General features: G+C 42.0%; 1 protein-coding gene across 7 annotated transcripts in view; it reads right to left on the bottom strand.

Moving 5' to 3' along the window:
- ARB2A (ARB2 cotranscriptional regulator A) overlaps nt 1–19,914 on the bottom strand; it is a 415,332-nt gene extending 395,418 nt beyond the window's left edge. For 2 of the 7 annotated variants that reach the window (XM_080678359.1, XM_080678360.1), the window contains exon 1: nt 19,742–19,896. The gene's annotated coding sequence lies outside the window, so the exon portion shown is untranslated. Of the gene's footprint in view, nt 1–17,416; nt 17,873–19,741 lie in introns of all 7 variants that reach the window. The other 5 variants (XM_080678354.1, XM_080678356.1, XM_080678355.1 and 2 more) reach the window with 4 other exon arrangements.
- Nucleotides 19,915–25,104: the final 5,190 nt, after the last annotated feature.

Raw genomic sequence — 25,104 nt, 5'->3', positions numbered from 1 at the left:
CTGCCCCCATGTGGTCAAAGATCCTGCCCCCATGTGGACACAAGATGGCCACCACAAGATGGCCAGCAGGGGAGGGCAGTTGGGAGGGACCAGGTCTTCAAGGGAGGGCAGTTGTGGGCAATCAGGCCAGCAGGGGAGGGCAGTTAGGGGTGACCAAGCCGGCAGAGGAGGGAAGTTGGGGTGACCAGGCCTGCAGGGAAGGGCAGTTAGGGGTAACCCGGCTGGCAGAGGAGGGAAGTTGGGGGCAACCAGGCCTGCAGGGAAAGGCAGTTGGGAGGGTCCCAGGCCTACAGGGGAGAGCAGTTGAGGGGGACCAGGGCTGCAGGGGAGGGCAGTTAGGGGTGACCAGGCCTGCAGGGGAGGGCAGTTAGGGGTGACCAGGCCTGCAGGGGAGCAGTTAGGCATCAATCAGGCTGGCAGGGGAGTAGTTAGGGGGTGATCAGGCTGGCAGGCAGAAGCGGTTAGGCGCAATCAGGAAGGCAGGCAGGTGAGCAGTTGGAAGCCAGCAGTCCTGGATTGTGAGAGGGATGTCCAAATGCCCGTTTAAGCCCGATCCCACTGGGATCGGGCTTAAACGGGCAGTCGGACATCCCTCAAGGGGTCCCAGATTGGAGAGGGTGCAGGCTGGGCTGAGGGACACCCCCCCCCGTGCACGAATTTCGTGCACCGGGCCTCTAGTTTGTAATAAGTGTTGGAGAGGTTGTGGAGAAAAAGGAACCCTCATTCACTGCTGATGAAAATGTAGATTGGTACAGCCACTATGAAAAACAGTTTGGCAATTCCACAAAAAAATTAAAAATAGAGCTACCATGTGACCCAGCAATCCTGTAGAGAGCGCCTGGGAAGGCACATGGGCATTTCTTTAAATTGTCAGCTGAATCCAGGGCGGTCGGCAAAACCATGCCCTGGAAACACATTCTGCCAAAAGGCAGAAGGGTTATCAGCTTGACCTTCATTTCAGCCCAGGTGCCAGGGGGTGGGTTTTATTATGTACATCCAGCCAAGCACCAGGAACGAATAGGAAAACTTCCTGGTATTTGGGGGTATAAAATAAACACGCTGCATCAGCTCTGGGTCACTGTCTCTACATCAGAAGAGGGCAGTGGTCCCACCTGGTCCCAGCTTTTTGCTTCTATCTCTGTGTCTTGTCTCTTTTTTTTTTTTTTTTTAATATATTTTATTGATATTTCACAGAGAGGAAGGGAGAGGGATAGAGAGCTATAAACATCGATGAGAGAGAAACATCGATCAGCTGCCTCCTGCACACCTCCCACTGAGGATGTGCCCGCAACCAAGGTACATGCCCTTGACCGGAATCGAACCCGGGACCTTTCAGTCCGCAGGCCGACGCTCTATCCACTGAGCCAAACCGGTTTCGGCTTGTCCCTTTCTTTCATTTTTCTCAATCCCCAGCCGCCCCTACTCAGGAACTGGACCACTCTTTAGCCGCGCTGGATGCGGAAAAGAGAGAAATATTTACACAATCCCTCTCCTGGGTATACACCGGAAAACTTGAAAACATGTATTTGCAAAGATACTTGCACCCCTGTGTTCATTTGAGACAACATGGATGGACCTTGAGAATATTATCCTAAGTGAAATAAGTCAGTCAGAAAAAGCTCAGAACCATATAATTTCACTCATACGTGGGATATAAAAGTGAAACTCATGGACACAAACATCAGTGTGGTGGTTGCCAGAGGGAAGGGAGTGGGCAGGTGGCGGGGGGGGGGGGGTGAAAGGGACCTAATATATGGTGACAGAAGATGCTTTGACTTTGGGTGGTGGGCACACAATAGAATAAACAGATCTTGTGACACAGAAACCTACACCTGAAACCTGTATGATTCTATTAACCAATGTCCCACTAACAAATTTAATAAAAAACAGTATTAAAAAATAATAATGTCCCAAAACTTTATAATACAACTAGAAGCCTGGTGCACAAATTCGTGCACCAGCAGAGTCCCTCGGCCTGGCCTGCGGGATTGGGCTGAAACAGTCTCTCCGACATCCCCCGAGGGGTCCCGGATTGCGAGGGTGCAGGCCAGGCCAAGGGATCCCACAGGTGCACAATCAGGGCCAAGGAAGGATGCAGGAGGTTGGCCAGCTGGGGAGGGACCACAAGAGGACTCCAGGGCGTGTCCAGCCCATCTTGCTCATTCCCTATCGGCCGGACCACAGCAGCAAGCTAACCTACCAGTCAGAGCATCTGCCCCCTGGTGGTCAGTGTATGTCATAGCAAGCAGTTCAGCAGCCTTAGAATATCATTAGCATATTATGCTTTAATTGGTTGAATGGACGACCAGATGAATGGACACTTAGCATATTAGGCTTTTATTATAAAGGATATTTTAAAATACAACTACATACTTCTGAAAATGTCAACTGTCATTTATGTTGTACACTGATGTTATTAAATACTAGTGGCCCGGTGCATGAAATTCATACACAGAGGGGGGGCTGTCCCTCAGCCCGGCCTGCACCCTCTCCAATCTGGGATCCCTCGAAGGATGTCCTACTGCCGCTTTACAGGGATTGGGCCTAAACTGGCAGTCAGACATCCCTCTCGCAATCTGGGACTGGTGACTCCTAACCGCTCACCTGCCTGTCTGCCTGATTGCCCCTAACCTCTCTGCCTGCCGGTCTGCTTGCCCCCAACTGCCCCCCCCCCCCGCCAGCCTGATCATCCCCAACTGCCCCCGTGCCAGCGTGCTCACCCCCAACTGCCCTCCCTGCCGGCCTGCTCTCCCCCAACTGTCCCACTGCTGGCCTGCTTGCCCCCACCTTCCCTCCCCACTGGCCTGCTCACTCCCAACTGCCCCCCTTGCTGGCCTGTTCACCCCACACTGCCCCCCCCCCACCGCTGTCCTGATCACCCCCACTGACAGCTTGCTCTCCCCCAACTGGCCCCCCTGCTGGTCTGCTCATCCCCAACTGCTCCCACCTTGCTGGCCTCCCAATGCCCCCCCACACCGGCCTGATCACCCACAACTGCCCTCCTCTCTTGGCCTCTCACCGCCTCTACCTCAGCCCTGCCACCATGGCTTTGTCCAGAAGAACATCTGGAAGGTCTCCTGGAAGGTCTCCCAGTTTAATTAGCGTATTACCCTTTTATTAGTATAGACAGAGGCCTGGTACATGGGTGGGGGCCGGCTGGTTTGCCCTGAAGGATGTCCCAGATCAGGGTGGGGTTCCCTTGGGGCTTGGGGCAGCCTGGGTGAGGGGCTGAGGGCTTTTTTCAGGCTGGCCTCACCCCCTTCAGGGTGGGGGTCCCTGCTGGGGTGCCTGGCCGGCCTGGGTGAGGGGCTGATGGCTGTTTTCAGGCTGGCCAAGACCCCCAGTGGGGACCCTCACCCCATGGGGGTGTGGCCAGCCTGGGTAAGGGGCTGAGGGCTGTTTTCAGGCTGGCCACGTCCCCCGGTGACTCAGGCTCCCAGCCCCTCCTTGAGCAGAGGCCAGGGCAGGTAGGAAGCTTGGGTCGCCCCCAGCGACCCAGTCCCCCAGCCCCTCCTTGAGTGGAGGACAGGGCTGGTGGGAAGCTTGGCTTCCTCTGTCACTGAGGGCAACCCAAGCCTCCTGCTTGCTCCAGCTCCATGGCCGCTTCCATCTTTGTTGGGTTAATTTACACGCTCACTCCTGATTGGCTGGTGGGCATAGCGGAGGGATGGTCAATTTGCATATTTCTCTTTTATTAGTGTAGATAACAATTAAAATCTGCCTTTGAAGATATACATGCAATTAACATTTTTAACACTGGCATAAGAAGCAGTTATAAGCAACTTGAAAATGAAAGACAAGAACTAAGAATTCAATTCAGAATAATCTGCCCCCTTGATTACTAGAGGATGAGCTCATCTAGTCACAAAAGAGTATTTCCCACAGAGGATCATCTGCCAGACTTTCAACATAACACAAAAATGGGGATAAAAGTAACTTTCCTTGTTTTCCCAAAATAAGGTGAAAAAAGAAAATGCTGTAACAGCAGCCACTGGAGGGAGGACTTGTTGTTAGAATGAGAATAAAATAAGCATAAAACATTTTATCTGGTGCTTTGTCTGAACATAACATTTTGTTAAACTCATTTCTATTTGTTTAAATGACAAATGCTGAAAATACTGCTTTTTCTGCATGTGTTAAACTTCCTTTTACTGAAAAACAGATGTTGATTCAACCATCCTTTATTGGTATACAAATTAGCAGTGAGAAAATGATAAAGCTGCCTGGACTAACATAGAATTAGCACCAATGCTTAGTCTAAGTGTGTATACTTAAAGGCCTATACTTTATTTTAAATAAATCTGTTTTGTTCATTTGAAATATTATCTGCAAGTTTTGCCAAAAGACCTCAGGCAGTACTTAGTCCCTAAGTAACTACCTGAAATCTGACCATACATAAACTTGTGGCATTGCTGTTACAAATTTGTGGCATTGCTGTTAATGTGTTTGATGGGTTTTATTTAGTTTTTAATGACACTGTACTACAACCTCATGAGAGATCCTAAACCAGAACCACTCAGCTAAGCTGTTTCAAAATTTCTAACCCTAAGCGACTGTATAAGATAATAAATATCTTTCATTTTAAGCTGCTAAGTTTTGGGGTAGTTTGTTACACAGCAATAGACAATATATCTTTAAATCTGCAGTGAACTAGTGAGCATCACTTAAGCTCCCAGACTCATTCATTCTCATCATTACTGAATTGCTTACTGATTTTCCAATTCAGCAATAATTTACTTTTTTATGTGAAGGAGCTTCCTTTGGATTTACCAAAACAGAAATGCTTTCTTTTACTGTCTTTGGATTTAAAAAACAGTAGAAAATTAGCTTACAAACTCAATATTTTCAGTATTAAGCGTTGATCTCACTGAAAGTCTTTGTTCATTGAGAGACAGAAAAGGAGACTACTTTTTAATTAGTACAGTCAAAAATACAAACACATGTTTGTTTGGATTAAAATAATTATACATTTTTTATTGAGAAAAATATTCAGAATGAATAAGCTAGTTTGAAATGGCTTGTTTTAAATGACAAAACTGAAATGCCTACTTTCTTAAAAGTACTTGTAGTATTCCTAATGCAGATAAAATTTTCACCATCATAATCACTCACACTTTTTGAAAATAATGGAATATTACCTATGAGCAATAATGGTCTATCACAATTACCTGTCAAATACATTAGCAAACTGATTTACATATTAGTCCCTAGAAAAATGTAAGAAAAGAACCTATAAAAACAAACAGGATATACATTAAAAATGCTTGATGCTGAAAGAAAGAGGTACAAAATGATCTCCAATGCACAACTTTGCTGGATCCTAAAACCAAACCTATAAACATCCTCTTTACAGTTCAGGAAAGATCCAACCTACAGAAAAGACCCTATCACCGCCTTTACAACAGCGTAAGGGAAGTCACTGGAGCACAATGAGATTTTAAAAATGTAATTTACAGCACAGACAAGGTAGACTCATAGAGGGAGTCTAGACTGAATGCCATATACCCCAATCACTATAGGTATCAGGAAAAATAAAAATAATAGATGCAGTACAGCCACAGAAAGTAAAAAACAAACAGTATCCATATTAAAGTTATATAATGCAAGAATAAACAATTGAAACATCTACAGGCACCAGAAAGTTCATAGTAAATGCAAGCAATTAGGCCCAGCTTAGACTGAATGAGTGTGAAGGTTACAACTACTGGAAAACACATGGCTCACTTCAGGGGAATTGCTCTTTGTCTCACTGCTGCCACATAGATTGAAGGTCCAGAGTGCCAGAAGTTCATGTTTTTCAAGAACCAAAAACCTAGATTTTCACATAAATTTTTACATAGTTGGAAACTAATTTTAAAACATTAAAGATTGTGCAAGTGCATTTAGCCTGGGGGGTCTCCAATTTGCAAATTCTGCTCTATGCAGTATTACAGGAGGCATAATTGTCTAGTATTCTCCCATACAGTTCAGCAACACCCAAGACAAAAAGAGATAAACCAGTAATAAAAATAAGACTGCAATGATCCCAGAATAATTATAATAATTCCTCAGAAGGTAGAATCAGGTCAAAAGTACTTTCCAAAACCAAGCCTACATGGTTACCCCCATTTTTGTAATCGGCACAGGTTAGTAAAAATTTTAAATATGGTAATATTTGCCCTGGCTGGTTGGCTCAGTTGGTTGGAGCATCATCTCATACACCAAAAGGTTGTGGGTTAGACTCCCAGTCAGAAGGCAACACAGGGGAAGCAACTGAACAATGTTTCTCTCTCACATCAATGTTTCTCTTTCTCTATCTCTCTTTCCCCTTCATTCCTCTCTCTCTCTCTAAAAGAAAAATAGTAATAATCAATAACACCAAATCCTCACATGAGGATATTTCCCTCTGCTCTCAGGTCTTTACCATCTATGTATATATCCATGTGCCTGAAAGTTCATCATTGACAACTCATGATATATCTCCCTATGCCATATCTACATCTGGGTAATATGGTTACTGACATATCATTACTATCTAAGACTAATTCTAAATGTCAATGCTCGTAATTATATTCCTTGCAAACACATAACTCCAATTCTTGTTTTTTGTATTATTTTGCTCTAATCCACAAATTTTTTACATCTTACTGGTAAATTTCTAGTGTTATACTATTTCAACACTGATAACAAAAAACTTAATGCTCATAATTCAAATATTATATTTAGTTCCTCTAAACTTGGAAGGTCCTAGATTCCAAACTAGATTTTTCACTCTCTTATTTACTGAAAAATTGCCTACCAAAACCCTTCCATCATATCTAGGAAATAGTAGAAACACACACAAATTGTAGATGAATACATATCTATTAATTTTATTTGTTCTATTAAATTCTCCTTTGCCTTTCTTTTTCAAATATATTTTTATTGATTTCAAAGAGAGGAAGAAAGAGGGAGAGAGAGATTAAAACATCAATGAGAATCAACAATCAGTTGCCTCCTGTATGCCCTCCAATGAGGATCGAGCCCACAACACAGGCATGTGCCCTAACCAGGAATCGAACCTTGACCTCCTGGTTCATAGGTCGATGCTTAGCCACTGAGACACGCAAGCTGGGCAAATTCTCCTTTGCTTTTTATATCTAACTAGTGGCCCGGTACACGGATTCATGCACACTGAAAGGAAATTAATTAGAAGAAATATTAATTGCTGAGTAATACCCAATTGTATGGATGTATCATAGTTTATCATTCACCAGCTGAAGGACCTATGTGTTGTTTCCAGTTTTTGTTGATTATGAAAAAAGCCATTATAAACATTCATGTGTAGGTTTTTAAGTGAACATATATTGTCCATTCACTTGGGTAAATACCTCAGAGTGAACTTGCTCAGTTGTATGGTAAGTGTATGTTTAAGATGATAGAAACTGCCAAACTTTTCCGTAGTGACTGAACCATTTTGCTTTCCCAATTTCATTCGCATTTTGCATTTTATTAAGCTGTAAGATATAGGCTCTTTATCGGATGGACGGATGGTCACAGCTTCAGAATATCAACGAAAACAACCAAATTCTCAATCGACAATGACAGCTCGAAACACATGCGTGATTGGCGTCAGCAAGAGCTTTATATGTATTGCACATGCGCAAGTCAACGTTTATTTTTAAACTAGTAGTCCTGAGCATGAATCCGTACACCAGTAGCTCGCTGCCGCCCTCCAGTAGCTCTCATCCCGCTGACCCGCCCTCCTGTAGCTCCCCTGCCACCCCTCATAGCTTGCTGCCCTGACCCTTCCTATAGCTCTCTGCCCGCTGCCCCACCCTCCTGTAGCTCCCCCCGCCGCCCAGTCATAGCTTGCTGCCCTGCCCCCTCCTGTAGCTCTCTGCCACCCGCTTGTAGCCAGTAGCTTGCTGTTGCCCTCCTGTAGCTCTCCACCCGCTGCCCTGCCCTCCTGTAGCTCCCTCCGCCCCCACCCCCGCACCCTCCTCATAGCTTGCTGCCCTGCCCCCTCCTGTAGCTCTCCACTGCCCGCTTGTAGCTTGCTGCCCCACCCTCCTGCTGATCTGTGATCCGGTCGTTACGTGGTCAGTCGTTATGCTTCACAGCGTAATGACCCATCTTTATTATATAGGATTGCCTGTGCATCATATGTACCGGCCAGTCGGACAGACACACGCTCGGTCACTTAGCCTTTTATATATATAGACTGAAATCACTCTATTCACTCTCCAAGTCTTAGGAATACCTAAATGTATAGGGTAGTAGGTTAAATTCCTAATAAACTCAGGGTAAATCCATTTTTTAATGTTATAAAAGTCTTTTTTTTTTAATTGTCCTAGTGGTTTTTCCTTGTACAAAAATACTATCATTTTGTAAAAGCCATACAAAAATACAGTATTAAAAAAAAAAAAAGCCCAGCTGGTGTGGGTCAGTCAATGGTTGAGCATCAACCCATAAACAAGGAGGTTGAAGTTCGATTCCCGTGTAAGGTCAAATGCCCATTTTTGGGGTTCAATCCTCAGTGGAGGGGTATGCAGGATGAGCTGATCAATGATTCTCTCTCATCATTGATGATTCTGTCTCTCCTCTCTCTTCCTCTCTGCAATCAATAAAAATACATTTTTTTAAAAAGACTGCTCCCAGTATAATAACCAGTAGCAGCTTATAAAACACAAGCTATCCAGTAACCTACTTCCCACCAGTTCTCCAAAGACAGTCGCAGAAAAATAATCTTTAAACGAAATCTGTGACAAATCTTGTTAGAAGGTAAAGTTCCTCAAACTATTTTCAAACTATAGAAAAAATTAAATTGGATCTTTTTCAAGCATAACACAATGTATTATTTCCTGTCATCTTTCATTCCATTTTCCTTCTTTCTTCTACTTTCATGCACTTTCTTTTTTTCCCTCAGCCACTCTGGATGGTACATAATCTAAAATTCTTCACTAATTTCTTCTTTCTGACCACTTTCTTCTTTCTGGGTCTATGGGAAACTAAGTTCAAACTCTAAACATGCCTCTACTAGAGCACAAGCAATCCAATCAATGATTAAGTAAAGAGATCACCCATTAACTGGTATATTAGTCTGCTCAGGCTGTCATAACAAAATACCAGAAACTAGAAGGCTTAAACAGGAATTTATTTTCTCAGAGTTCTGGAGGCTGTAAATCTCAGGGCAAGGTCGGGCAGGGCTGGTTTATGGTGAGAACCCTACCTATTCCTGGCTTGAGACAGCCATCTTATTGCTATGTCCTCACTGGGTGGAGAAAGCAATCCACAGAGCTCTCTGGTGTCTCTTCTTATGAGGACACATACTAACAGATCAGGGTTCCACCCTATGACTTCAATTAACCTTACATATTTTCCTTGGGATTTGGGCTTCAACATATGCATTTGGATGGGGGGGGGGGGGAATTCAGTCCATAGCAATTAGAAAGAAATGTATCGAGGATTTTATCATGTACAGAGACAACTGTGTGATAATATCCTTGATACTTTCCCAAATATCCTCTAACCCAGTGGTCAGCAAACCAGAGCTCTGTTGACTAATGAGTTTGCTGACCACTGTGACATATACTACCTTTACCTCTTTGCACACAATATGCCACAATTGCCTAATCCTCACAGCTTCCAACTATACGGTAACATTTAGTCTAGTCCAGTGGTCGGCAAACTCATTAGTCAACAGAGCGGCAAACCGCGCTTGAGAGCCGCATGTGGCTCGCGAGCCGCGGTTTGCCGACCACTGCTCTAACCTTAGAAAATAAGTTACTTCAACATCATCAGTTCATTTGGCTCTGCTTTAAAATTCTAAGGCTATTTTTGTCCCTAATCAGAAAAAGGAAGGAGCAGAGAAAGGAGATGTGGAAGTTGGTGGATAACTACAGAGTTAGAGGGCACAGTCCACACAAGAGACTACCCCTACTTCTAACACCAATTGCAAGTTCAGAGGCTTCCCAAAGTCCCCTAAGGCTCAAGAATTCCCTAGAATTATTATCAGATGATAAATTATTATTATTACTTTATTATTAAAGACTCAATGAACTCACTGAAAACTGTTATATTCACGGTTACGGTTTATTATAGGGAAAAGATAAAGATGAACACTGGGAAAGAGAAGCACACAGGACAGAGCTCAGGGGAGTACCGAACATGGAGCTTCTGATGTCCTCTCCCTGTGGACTCACAGACATGCTACTCTGCCCATATCTATGTCTGACAATGTACACGGAGTGTTATTGCCAACCAGGAAAGCTAACAGGAGACATGGTGTTCAGAGTTTTAGTGGGGCTCCATGGAGGCATGATTGGCTACATGGTTGATCTAGGTTTCCAGGTCAACTGATACCATGTGACCCAAAGCCCCCACCCTAAGTCACACAGTATTTCTGGCATAGGCAGTCTCCATCCTAAGACTATAGGAGAATGGCTAATCCCACCCTAAATCACAGTTGTACAATGTGACCCAAGGCCCCCAGGTAAACAAAGATACTAGAGTTTACCAGCCAAGAGGCTGAGGACAAAGGCCAGACCTCTTTTTGAGCATGGTTAAATTCTTTACTACACAAGAGACAAGAAAAAACAATCAGGATTTTCCAATGCCTAAAGAGGCAAGTCTCTACTCCTCAGTAAACTATACAAGCCTTCTCTCCACCCTCAGTGATTTGGCTTCTATCTCTTCCTTCCATCTCTCACGACAACAAACTTTCTCCTCTAGTAATTCTAGTAATTGCAAATTCCTTTGTTTTAACAAACATCAGACTGCTGAGAGGTATTTCTTGTCATTTTTTTTTTTTTTTTTTTTTTGGTGCACCATTCCTGGAAGTGCTGTAGGCAGTTAGACAGACACAGCAGAACAGGGACCACAAGTCAGGTACAGAAGGTCACCAGGGTGAAAAGCCCCAGGTACCTAACAATAGACAATCAATTGTAGGGTTTGACCTAACTCCCAGGGTGACTCTTCCTCCTCTAGCGTATCACTGGTCATGCGGTTTGGACCCCATGATCTTTCCTCCCTAGAAATAACATCTATGTCTCAGTTGTATTTCAGCTCCAGGCCCAGAGAAGCAACAAACCAACCACTGCTGACATCAGGACCAGCTATATTGAATAAAACTCTGGTGCCAGCCAATCAATCAGTGGAGACCACAGCCCTGAAAGGACACACCAGGAAAACTGCTGAATATTCTATGAAGATCTTTCCCTGGGACCTTCCCTAAAATCTCACCTTTAAAACCCTTAGGACAAAGGTCCCAGTGCACTCTCCCTCCAGGGAGCATGCCCCTGTGTTCCCCTCTCACTATCCCCCAAGCACTTTACCATTAGCTTCCCCACTCCCTGGATCTAAGGGCCCTTCCTTTATCTCTGTAACTTGTTTCCTAAGCCCATTTCCTCTAGGAATTACTTTTTCTACCTCTGTAATTTACCCAATAAATGTTCTCTTATAGTTGGGTCTTGTTCTGAATTCTTTACTAGCCAGAACCCAAGTACTGAGGTCACTGAAACCAGGTTTGGTCGGACCCCACTGGTCAAACACCTGGTGTCATTCCCACCACCTACAACAGAAGTACTGCAATACCAAGTCGATGTGTGGAGTGGATGAAGCAAGCTCCTAATCCAGGGGTGGGCAAACTTTTTGACTCGAGGGCCACAATGGGTTCTTAAACTGGACCGGAGGGCCGGAACAAAAGCATGGATGGAGTGTTTGTGTGAACTAATATAAATTCAAAGTAAAGGAGCGGAGGGGAGAGCAAGAGAACCGATTAGAACAGCCGGATCCGGCCCGCTGTTCTAATCCATCGTCTAACTCCAAAAATCCATTTTGGAGTTGTAGTTTGCCCAAGGCTGTCCTAATCCATCGTCTAACTCCAAAAATCCATTTAATATATTGTCTTCAGATAGAGGGTATATCTGATATGAAACTGGTAAGAATAGATACTACACTTGATCTTAGCCAAAAGGCTGAGAAGCAATAACTAACTGATCCTTAAGTTCTCAATTTAAGCATCATTTTCTCGAGAAAGCCTTTATATAACCCCAAGCAAGGCATTGTGCCTCTCCCAACATACTTCTATCATAATACAAAATATTTTGTTAAAGTCTTACCTTTATAGCAGACATGCAACCATCATGTAAGATCCTCAAGTGTGAGGTCAGACTGCCTTATGATTAGGTATCCATCTTTTACTGATTCTAATTAACTGAGACCCGAACTAACTCTTGCTCTGTTTTCCTTCCCTCATATTTTGGTTCATTTAGATCTTGGGCCTTTGCCTGTTGATCTCCCCTCCTCCCTATATCTTTTGAGACCAGAGTCCTATCCCTGTTGAGCTAATCCCTACTGACAGACTACCTTTCTTTGCTACCTGAACTTACCCAATGTTCTTCACTGATCCTTCCTACCCACTCCACCAACCAATTCCTGGATATGACCACTTAAGATAAGTACTCCAACTACATTAGAGGGTGTTAAGCCAAATGGATCAAGATGATTAATTTCCAAACTTCTGGAGTTAGAACCAGAATCATTTATATAGTATAGACAAAAACAATTATATGCAGAAGAATAGGGTAATTCAAATCAAATGAGCATCTCACCCATCAATTAATCAAATTTTTCACATTTTTTAAATGCCTCACCTTGAAATATAACCTTGGTCACAATGTTAGTTTGGTCCATGTTCTAAACAAGGCACAGAAAACTAAGCTATGCTTTGTACATTAAAAAGGTATCACTCATACTCCTTGGATATTAATTCTGAATTGTTTTTTAAATAGAGGTAGTATATCTGTTGAATCACATATAGTATCTTTCCAGCTGCTTTCTTATGCCAGATCACATATGACAGCAATATGATTAGCAAGGGACAGGAATACTAGCCACATCCCACAGCCCTTAGTAATTACACTGTTGGGTACTACTAGATCATGCAATAATAAACTATTAAAGGACCTTACAAAGGCCAAAATCCATAATCTTAGTCTTACTAGTACCTCTCTAACCTCTCAGCAAAACAACCCTAAGTACATTATCAACCTAGACCAGCCGTGGGCAAACTACGGCCTGCGGATCCGGCCCGTTCGGCTGTTCTATCCGGCCTGCAGAGCCGAAAGAGGGGAGGGTTCTCTTGCTCTCCCCTCCGCTCCTTCACCAGCAGCAGTGTTAACATGGCAACATCGGGAAACAGGGCCGCAGCTCCTTCTTCTGAGTGGGCAGATTGATATCCGCCCATTCAGTAGAAGGAACAACAACCTCTCAATCTTCCAGAGGCTCCTTGTAATGCCCGCGGACCGGACGCGTCCCCCGACATCACCCTGGGAATGCGTAGACACGTTATCGTGGTGATGTAGGGAGACACGCCCCTGGAGAGCACAGTATCAGAGCATTAGCTAAAAAGGAGACCAACAACACTGTTCCCACTGAAGCTGATGTTTTAAAGACCAAAAACCTTTCAACCCAGTCTACATTGCCATCTACATCTACGTCCCGGGCATAATTTGGAAGTTGCACTAAAGAAAATGTTTAATTTACTGCTTACACATTTTGTTCTTTTCTATTTGTTTTAGTTTTAAATTATTTTATTATATTTAAGTTTAATTTGAAAGGCTTTTGTACCTTTCCTTTGTTAGGCAATTTTATTTTGCCTTTGCCATCTTCAATATAAGGTATGTTATTGTGCTATGATTCCTCCATTTTCTGAAGTTTCAAATTATAATAATTAGTGTTTACATTCTTCTTGTTAAAATGTTTGAAAAGAATAAAACTATTGAAATTAAAAAAAAAAAGACCGTACCCTTTTATGTAATGATGTTTACTTTGAATTTATATTAGTTCACACAAACACTCCATCCATGCTTTTGTTCCGGCCCTCCTGTCCAGTTTAAGAACCCATTGTGGCCCTCGAGTCAAAAAGTTTGGCCACCCCTGACCTAGACCATGCTTGAAATAAATACCCAATGTGCTATAAAGAAAAGGAAACATACAATGAATGCTTTGCTTCGATAATGTCTTCACTGTGATATTTTTTCTACAGCAAAAATCACCTCTATTATCTATACTAGAAGCCCAATGCACGAAATTCGTGCATGGGTAGGGTCCCTGGGCCTGGCTGGCGATCAGGCTCAATCTGTGGGGCGACCCGCTGGCACCCGCCTTGGCTGCCCACCCGCCGGCCCCGCCCCCTGCTGCCACTGCAGCCGCCAGGCATTGCCACCCTCTGTGGGGCGACTGGCAGGACAATGGTGGTGGGGGGGTGGGGGAGAGCTGGCACCCACCTTGGCTGGCCCTGGGCCTGCGGGCTGGGGGCAGCTACTGCATTAAGCATCTGCCCCCTGGTGGTCAATGTGCATCATAGCGACCTGTCGTTCTGCCGTTTGGTCAATTTGCATATTAGTCTTTTATTATATAGGAATGTAGTATCTATACTATAAAATGAACTGTACTCAGAAAAAGGAAACAATACATCAGAGAAAGCCGCACAGCACTGCTGTCTGTAACCTGTCTTTGACTTAGCTGTGAAATTTTGAGCAAGTCAGTCATCTGACACCTCATCTGTAGCAAATTAATCTATTTTAATTTGCAAAAGAATGATAAGCAAAATTACGGTTTAATTTTTCATTCATTAAATTAAAGCACAATAATCAATTTAAATGAGCTTCATAACTGAAATAGCCCAAGAATATTTAATAGACGATGATAGTGTACAAAACATTCAATTATTAAAAAAAAAAAAAAGATGTGTCATCTTTAACTAATGGGCCATTAGCCATTAAAAAATCCCTTTCTTTCTTAAACAGATAATCTAAAATGTTTTTTCAAAATGCTGGACAATGTTGAATTACACGTTACTCATTGAATTACTCAATTAAACCTCATTACTTTCTGGATAGAAATTATGTGATACCTAGTCTGAAAAAATTATAGTGGGACTATTCAGACTGCACACCTCCCAAACACTGACTGTTCAACCAGATGAGATGGACTGACGTACATTACTTGATGTACAATCAGTCTTACTGAATTACTCAAGGTCAAGTGACTAACTTCAGAACCACATGCTGAGATGTAGCTGGGATTTTCACTCCCTCACCCTATCCCCCCAATCCATTACAATCTGTGGAGCTACATTACTTTCTGTCACTGTGTTGCTGGGTCCTCTCACCTTTACTGTCAGTTCTGGTGCTTACCATCCATTACTATTACTGATCTCTGGCTCTCTCCATCTAGCCACATCCAAATGCTACACTGCTACCCAACATTTCTTTTCTCTGTTTCTTCATCATTTTTGTCTCTTCTGTTTCCTGCTCTTCTCGGCTACCAGACAAAAGAGAGCTACTTCACAGGCACAGTCGGCCAATCAATACACTCCTTTCCTTCTAATTAAAAAGAAAGAAATCAAAGTATGTCAGAATGATCTCTAGCTTTTCTGAAGCATTTTCATTACAATCTCATACTCAAAGGTTCATTCATTTTTACAAAAGATGCTATAGTTTCTTTTATTTCTAAGTTTGAAGTTACTGAAGATACTTTGTCTAGACACTGAAGCTTTTACAATGATAGCATTTTAGGGTTAAAAAAAGCAACAGAAGAGCAACAGAAGACATAGTGGCTGCCTTCTTTAACTCTTAAAAGATTTATCCAAAAAAAAATCTCCAAGAATTTCTATTAAAATCAGATCTTAAAACAAATGGATAGTACTCCAAATGGATATACATATATACATATGAATATATCCCCAAAACATATGAAGATATCCTTAACATTACCATTCATTAGGAAAATGCAAATCAAGAGCACAGGAGATACAACTTCATACCCATTAGGCGGGTTATTAGCAAAAAAGAGAAATCCTATTTGGAGAGGATGTGAAGTGTTGTTGAGGAGGGGAGAAATTGAAACCTCTGTGTATTGATGGAAGAAATATAAAATAATCTAGCCACTGTGGATAATAGTACGGCAATTCCTAAAGAATTAAACACAGAATTACCATATGATCTAGTAATTCCACTTCTGGGAATATACCTAAAATAAATGAAAGTAGAGTCGCAACAGCCATGATCATAGCAGCATCATTCATAGTAACCAAAAGGTGGGAGCAACACAAGTAACCACAAACAAATAAAGGGATAAACAAAATGTGGAATATACATACAAAGGAATATTATTCAGCCTAAAGATATTTTAACGCATGCTACAACATTGATAAAACTCGAAGACATTGTGCTAAGTGAAATAAGCCAGTTACAAAAAGGCAAATCTTGTATGATTCCACTTATATGAGGCACCTGGAGTACAGACAAAATTTGCAGAGACTAAAGTAGTTTGGGGTTTGCTAGGGCTGAGGGGAGGGCGGTAATGGGAATTAATGCTTAAAGGGTACCGATTTTTAGTTGAGGAGATGAAAAGTTCTGAAGATGGATGATAATGATGGTTGCATATCAGTGTGAATGTACTTAATGCCATTGAAATGCACAGTCAAAAATAGTTACAATAGCAAAAGTTGTTATGTATACTTTACCACAATAAAAAAAATGAATAAAGAATACAGTTGAAATAGAGCAGAGAAGTGCTTGCTACTTAGTTACCCAGGGCTATAATGCAAACCCAATCTGACTTTAAAACAGCACAAGTTATGTACAAGTGAGTAGATGGTTCTTGACTCTGTTGGAAACATCTCTACATAACTAAGAATGTCAGATTCTCCTCATGGAGGTCAGCTTGGGAAAGCTGAGAAAAATAGGCTGTCAATAAATAAGATTGATCATGCACACACCAAATCACTAAATAAATATTTGTTCTCAAGATTTTTGTACCTTAATGCCTCCATTCCTACATCCTTACTACTCCAAGATAGACCAAACGTTCTTTTGCCTCAGAGCCTTTCGTAGGCCTAACAACTGTCCCCCACTCACTTCATTTAGATCTCTTCTCAAATAAATGTCCCTTTATCAGACAGGCTGAGCTTGATCACCCTATCTAAAATATTCTCTCTCCCCTTAATGAGCTTTGTTTTTCTTCATAGCTCTTATCACTACTTGAGATATATACTGAGTGGCCAGGTTATTATGACCACCTGACGTTTGTAGGCAAATTAGCTGTACACTGCATCATATGGGATATGGAAGCCGAAGGCCTGTTTGAACACCTTCGCTGTCTGCAGTTACCAAGATAAAACGTCTCCAATTCGCACAGGAACACAAGGATTGGACAGTCGAGCATTGGAAAAAAGTCATGTGGTCCGATGAATCACATTTCCAGTTGCATCATGCAGATGGCAGAGTGAAAATTTCGCAGAAACAGCATGAAAGCATGCACCCACCCCACATGCATGAGTACAACCCTTCAAGCTGGTGGGGGCAGTGTTATGGTTTGGGGCATGTTTTCCTGGCATGATTTGGGCCCTTTAATTCGTGTGGAACAACGTCTAAATAGCACAACATACCTAAGTATCGTTGCTGATCGAGTTCATCCTATCATGTTGATGGCGTATCCCAATGGAGATGGCTTCTTCCAACAAGACAATGCGCCATGCCATGGTGCTCGTATTGTGCAGGAGTGGTTTCAAGAACATAAGGGAGACTTTACCTTGCTTAGGTGGCCCCCACAATCACCAGATCTCAATCCAATTGAGCATTTGTGGGACGAAGTTAAAAGAGCCATCAGGCAGCTGGTTCCACAACCATCAAATCTCACAGAACTGGACAGTGGTTTTCATCAGGCATGGTGTCAGATTCCTCACATCACCTTTCAACATCTCGTGGAGTCAATGCCAAGAAGAATCGCCGCAGTATTGAAGGCAAAAGGTGGCCCAACGAAGTACTGATGGGATAGTCATAATAATTTGGCCACTCCGTGTATATGCTTGTTAATTTTCTTTCTTCATCCTCTACAGTAAAACCTCAATATAACAAAAGGACTAATTTGGGGGAGGGGGTGTCTATTAAAGCCAAAAGTCCCTTATGTAATAAAGTAGTTTTTCCGAATGCATATATTAAAAAATTGACCAACCAATTTACCTGTTTTTACTTCTGTAGACACATCTGTGTGATTAAAATTAAGTATGCATGAGAAGTTTAATTTCACAGAAAAGTTTTCCATATGTATTACTGTTAATTTAAATTTATACTGAATAGGCCTAATAAATGCTTGCATTCACCAGTCTCTGGGAGTAAACAAATGCACACGGCTGGGGCTTGGCTTAGCGCATGTGGGAACAAAGGCTGGCACGTGTTGAAACTGATTTAGAAAGTCACACCACAGGACAACAGAACCAATTACCACGCAAGATGCAGTGTGATCACGTGGTAATCATTTGCCGAATATTGTTTACAAGAGGTGACTATTAGATTTAACTATGTAGTCTATAGTTGTAGACGTGTAATAGTTATTTGTCTGTGAAATTACTAGTGTTTTTTCCAACATATGGCCTATTCCATAAAATTTGTTTAAAATAACGGTGATTAATAACAAAAAATAACCTATTACTTTAATTATAAGCAAATCTTGGCTAAAAGAATTTTAAAATGCACAAGGTGCTGATTTTCACATAGGACAAACAGAAATATTGTTCGTTAAATTGAGGTCCACAAAATGGAGGATTTACTGTACCAAGTAACTTCAGAAGCATAAAGACTTCATTGGCCGGGATTGTATTCCCAGCACCTAGAACACTACTTGGCACATTGAAGGTAGCCGATAAATAGTTGCTAAATGAATAGATGGATATTCACAGCTTCACAGAGCACATTCCCTCTTGGTCTTGGTACCATCCACCAGCCTTGCAGCAGCCACTGCCCCAAAGCCATACAGAGCATCCCTGTTTAGGTTTCACTAGTGAAGTGGTAGGAACACCTAGCGTTAACAGTCAGACAGAAGCCTGGTACCAGCAAGGACAGTACCATCTTAATTAAGCTCTCCAAACAGTGCTCTCTGACTCAGTTTCTAAAAATGCGAAATGAATACAGTATATCCATCCTTCATAATGCTGGATAAAGAATTTAGCTCTAACACTGCTTTAAGACAAAATGATACTATGTACTGCATAGCAAACATCACATTGCACATATTTTGATAAAAGTTACAAGAACTTGGTAGTCTGAAAACCACAAAATTTTCCCTTTACAAGTTTTCAGAGTATTGGAGTAAATGGACAAATGCAACAAAGTAGGTTGTTAACAAATATAGTAAAAAATTAAGTAACTAGTTACTTGGCCCAACAGACACACACTAAGGAGCACTAGAAAAGACTGCTTCCTAAATATACCTAACTTTATTTCCAAGTCAAAAGTGTTCAACTAAGAATTCATCCCCGTTAAATGTCCCACCAGCGTCCACGCATGTTGCAACTTTTGAGAACATTTTATAACCGCACTTTAACCTTCTATCTGCAATAAAGGACTTTTGGTAAAGTTTTGACAGTTGATAATTTCGGTAGAAAAAAATAATCTTTAACCACAGAACCTCGATATCTCCCCATCTGAGAAAGCCTAGTACAGGTTACATTCTAGGGCTCCCAGAATCCCCCACGTCCAGGTGTGAGGAAAGTCATTTAGGAACACTCGTGTCCTGCCCCGCCAGGAAGGTGGAAACTGCCCGTCAGTGGGTCCAGGACCTAGAACAGAGGTGTCCGCACAAAACGCACCGTAGCTCTGGGGAACCTCCGGCCCTGGGCCAGCAACCCCCACCCGAGAAGGACCAAGCCAGCCCCCTACTCTGATCCCGGCCCTGGCCTGCCGGGGACTCACGTCCCCGCAGACTGAGGTCCTACCTGAGCTCTGCCCCCGGCTGGAGGGCTGCAGGGGGAGGCGGGAGGAGGCGTGGCCTTCCAGCGCGCCCCGGCGAACTCCCTCGTGCGGTTGTAGTGACTTTCTCTCTCGGGATCCGCGCCCCGAACAAGTTCAAGTTGCACTTCCGGGGTCCGCGAGAGACTGAAACGTCATCACGCACGCGACAGCGCCAAATCCGGAAGTGGGCGGGGCGTGGTCACTGGCCAGGTTCCCGTGGCTCTTGGTAGGCTGGGAGAGAGGCCTGGGGAGGTAAGAGTGGTCACGTTACTTACCTGCGGGCTGTGCTCCCCGACACTCACTTTTCTGAAGGGCGGGACACCACTTCCTGGAGCCACCCTGAAGCCTGGGTCTTCAAGCGGAATTTAAGTAACAATTCCGGGAGTGTGCCTGCAGCTACCAGTAATTGCCCACCCTGCTACTGTGGTTTATCCCCCTTTAGCGATCCATTCAACTCCGGTAAAGACCGGAGGTGATATAGAAGATAAAATTTACCTCTCAGTTACGAATTAGATAAAATAGGAAGTTAAGTACAGGTTCCCTGAGCCTGCCCTTTTTCCTGTTTGCTGAACACAGGCATACCTTGGAGACATTGCAGGTTCTGTTCGAGATCACAGCGATCAAGTGTGTCCTCATCTTTTTGTTGGCGGAGGGTCTTGCCTTCAATTTGCAAAAAAAAAAAAAAAAAAAAAAAAAAGGTAACCCCTGTGAAGCGCAGTAAAACAGCTCGCTGTAAAATGGGGAAACAGCTGTGGAAAGCTATAGCCACATTGCTATCGGGGTTTGCTACTCAGCCCTTATGGCAAAAATCCCTGATAGTAAAAATTATCCATGCAAATGCCTTAAATAGCCAACCATGCCATCACTGAGTTCTGTATTCATGTATCTAACTTCTTAGTTAGATATCTACTAGGGTATTTAACATGCAATTAAAACTCCATATTTTCTACCTCCAAAACTTGTTCTGTTGCACATCTTTCCATCTCAGTAAATGGCACATTGATTCTTACAGTTGTTCAGGTCATCCTTTGATTTCTCTTTCTCTGACATTCCACATTCAATCTCTCAGCAAAATCTGTTGGCTCTCTTTTCAAAAGGTAGCCCTCACTGGATGCTGTGGTTGTCTCTTACTTGTTCTACAGGCTACTATTCTTGCCTCCCTATAGTCTAGTCTCCTACTGGCACCTGTAGAAATCCTTTTAAAATGCAAATCAAGATTTGTTCCTTTCCTCTTCAAAACCTTTAAGAGCTTCCCTACTCCAACAGATAAAGAATTGTTTCCATAAATCCATAACATCTGGCCCCTGTCCACCCCATGCCTCCACTAAGGATGAGGGTGGTAAGAGATTTGGGGTAGAGGATTGGGAGCAGGGAAAACGTGTCCAATAACCTTGGATTGGGGAAAACAGGAGTCCCAAAAGTGATTGACAACTCTCTTGAGTGGAAATATTTAAAGGCAAGACATTGAATAAGGGTACCTGTGATGATAGAGTAAAAAGATAAGAACAGTCAAGTTTTCCCAACAGCTAGTAGACATGGTAGCAAATGGTTGTAGGTATTAGTTTTCTGTGGCTTTCATAGGCAGTATAGTGAGTCCTCACTTAACATCCATTGATAGGATCTTGGAAACTACAACTTCAAGGAAAGCAAGGTATAATGAAACTCATTTTACCATAGATTAATCTATATAAATGAGATAAGTTCTTATGGTATACTTCTGGTCACAAAAACATCACCAAACTTCTAAATAAAGACCCAAACACTTCCAATAGTCCACACTAAAATAAATGTGAATGAGCTATACATATATTTAAAAAAGACTAATAAAAACAAGTGAAATAATTACTTTCTAACCTGCTCAGTGTTGTGGGTGGCCAGAGCCTATCCCATCAGCTCAGGGAACAAGGAAAGAACCAACCTTGGGCAGAACGGCAGTCCTTTGCAGAGCTCACTCACACACACCCCACTCTCACTCACACTGGGATAATTTAGACTTGCCAGTTACCTTACTGTGTACATCTGTGGGACGTGGGACAAAACCAGAGTACCTAGAGAAAACTCGTGAAGGCATGGGGAAAATTAGCTAACTCCTCATAGACAGTGACCCCAGCCAGGAATTATTATTTCTGCCTCACCAATGTTATATATAATGAAATGATGTTGAATAAAAACAATGTTATTCAAGGACCTTCTGTATCTCAAACTAGGTGGCTAAAACAACAGAAATTGTCTCACAATTCTGGAGATTAGAAGTCCAAAATCAAATTAAGGTACAGGGTTGTTTCCTTCTGAGGACTGTAGGGAAGAACTTGTTCCATGCCTCCCTTCTAGTTTCTAGTGGTTTGAAAGCAATTTTTCATGCCCCTTCATTTGTAGATGCATCACCCAAATGTCTGCCTTCATCTTCAGATGGCATTCTCCCTATGTTCTGGCTCTGTGTCCAAATTTCTCCTTTTTATAGAGATAACAATCATATTTTTGGGGGACCCACCCTAATGAACTAATTTTAACTTGATTAATGTTCTAATTATCAAATAAGGTTACATTCCTACATACTGGGATGAGGACTTCAATATATCTTTTGGGAAGAGGGGCATAATTCAACCCGTGACACTAGGGTAGAATTGTTTTGAAAGGAGAGAAGCAACTCCAGTAGAAAGAAGGGAGAAGCATACCAACCAGAAGAACCAGGTTGTTTAAGCCACCAGAAGATGGGCCACATGGAAATTTTTAGGTGCTCGGTGGAGCATGCATCTCATGTATCAGGGAATGGCAATATTGAAGTTCCTGGATTTAGGTGAATCTCCCAAAATGTATCAAAGTACCTAAGGACAGAAAGCACCAGCATTTGGACATTTGTTACAGAAGGGACAACGACCTCAATTTACAAAAGCCTTTTCTTCCCACACCTAAACTGACTCTGAAGGAGCTCAGTAAAACTAGTGTGGGACATAGACAAGTAAAAGGTGAAGGAACTAAGACAAAATAGATCATACCTTTTCCTTTCAACCATATTTGTGGGTGAGTCAGGCCTATCCTGGGAAAGAAGATGTTTTAAAGTGATTTAGAGGTTTCCAGCTCAACATGTAAAGAGTCTGGAACTTGAAAATCAGTCACTCCCATCCTGACAACAAGAAAAAGCTATACAAACAAAGTCAACAACTCTTCGTAGATCTGTCAGAGAATTGCCGCAGGGCAAACTGCTGTCCCCCCAATCTGTAGAGACAGACAGGTGGATAAAGAGAAGCACAGCTTACTGCGAGCAGAAGCCAGCAGTGGGAGCCGGTATGGGTAGGAACACTGTAATACTGTAATTAATGAATTGCTGGACTATATTGAGAGTTAAAAACTCCAAGTAATCACAGTTGTGTGGGGGAAGGTGGAGAGTGGCACCCACACTTTTGTGAGTTTTGCCTCCAGGAGCTCTGCCAGGTTCTTACAATGAAGATAGCAAAATCTTCCGACAGTGGGAGAGGAAAAGTGATCTTTATGAAATATTCCCAGAGCTCTCTGTTTTCCACAACAAAGCCTGCCTATAAGTGAAATTAATTTACCAGAGCCTACCCAACTGGGAATTTACTAATCTAGAAAATGGATATACTCAATATCAGCCTTTTCAGCCTTCAAAGTGGAGGAAAAGTAAACATTCATAAACAGAAGGGTACTGTAAACAGAGAGATGAAAACACTAAGAAAGAATCAAAAGGAAATATTAGAAATCAACAACACTGTAACAGAAATGAAAAGTATAAGTGACTGAAAACAACCAAGAAAAGAATCTAGGTTGAGGACATGTCAATAGAAACTTCCAAATCTTAAATGCAAAGAGAAGAAAAGAATGAAAGAGATGGAATAGACCAGTGGTCGGCAAACTGCGGCTCGCGAGCCACATGCGGCTCTTTGGCCCCTTGCGTGTGGCTCTTCCACAAAATACCACGGCCTGGGCGAGTCTATTTTGAAGAAGTGTCATTAGAAGAAGTTTAAGTTTAAAAAATTTGGCTCTCAAAAGAAATTTCAATCGTACTGTTGATATTTGGCTCTGTTGACTAATTAATTTGCCAACCGCTGGAATAGACTATCCAAGAACTGTGGGAAAATTAAGCAAGGTGTAATATATGCTTAATGGGAATAGCAGAAGGAGAAGAAAGAAAGAAATAAAAAGACTATTTGAAATAACAATGAGAATGTTTCCAAAATTAATGACCCACAAATCCAGGAAACTCAGAGAATTTAAAAAATGATAAATATTAAAACAAACAAACAAAACAGACAAAAAAAACCTGTACCTGTGCATATATATTCAAAGAGCAGAAAGTCAAGGACAGAGAAAATCTTGAAAAAAGCCAAAGGTCAAACAAACAAAAAAACCAGCCTTGCCTAGGAAGAAAAAAGATAAGAATTACTTTGGACTCCTTTTAAGAAACTATACAAGAAGAGAGTAGAATGAAATATTTAAAGTGTTAGGAAAAAAACAACAACCTAGAATTCTGCATACAGTGAAATTATCCTTCAAATGTAGAGAAGAAATAATAACTCTCCACAAAAAAAAAAAAAATTGAGGGAAATTGTTACCAATAGACCAGCTGGTAAAATAAAATCTTTAATTTTCCTTAATTTTATTGATCTAACAGATAACACTACTTAAAATGATATCAACATTGTTTTCTGTGATGATAGCTAATGGATAAGTAAAATGAATGACAGCTATGTTATAAGGGACAGGAGGGAGGAATTGGAAATAATCTGTATTTTTACTACCCATGAAATGGTATTATTTAAAAGTAGACTTAAATAAGTTATAAATATATTTTGCAAACTCTAGAGCAAACACTTGAAAAAGTTTTTTAAAAGTCTAATTAATAAGCTAAGAGAGGAGAGAAGCTAAAATCATATAAAATATTCAATTAAAATCAGAGAAGGCAGGAAAAAGTGGCAAAGAAAAGAAATAAAGAAAAAGGAGCCGAAACCGGTTTGGCTCAGTGGATAGAGCGTTGGCCTGCGGACTGAAGGGTCCCAGGTTCGATTCCGGTCAAGGGCATGCACCTTGGTTGCGGGCACATCCCCAGCGGGAGGTGTGCAGGAGGCAGCTGATTGATGTTTCTCTCTCATCGATGTTTCTAGCTCTCTATCCCTCTCCCTTCCTCTCTCTGTAAAATATCAATAAAATATTTTTTTTTTAAAAAAGGAAAATGGGTATAAAATATTTGAAATGATTTAGATCATATTGGGCTTTTAAATAAGATAAAATTTGAGACATTCCAAAATATCCTAACATGACCAGAAAAGCCATAATGCCTGTCTGTCGTATAAACCAGGGATAGAGGAAAAGATCTGACAAAGCAGGTTTG

This window comes from Plecotus auritus (assembly GCF_963455305.1).
Source record: "Plecotus auritus genome assembly, chromosome: 7".
Lineage (NCBI taxonomy): Eukaryota > Metazoa > Chordata > Mammalia > Chiroptera > Vespertilionidae > Plecotus > Plecotus auritus.
Note: the sequence above shows the minus strand (reverse complement) of the source record. Positions and strands in the feature narration are given on the sequence as shown.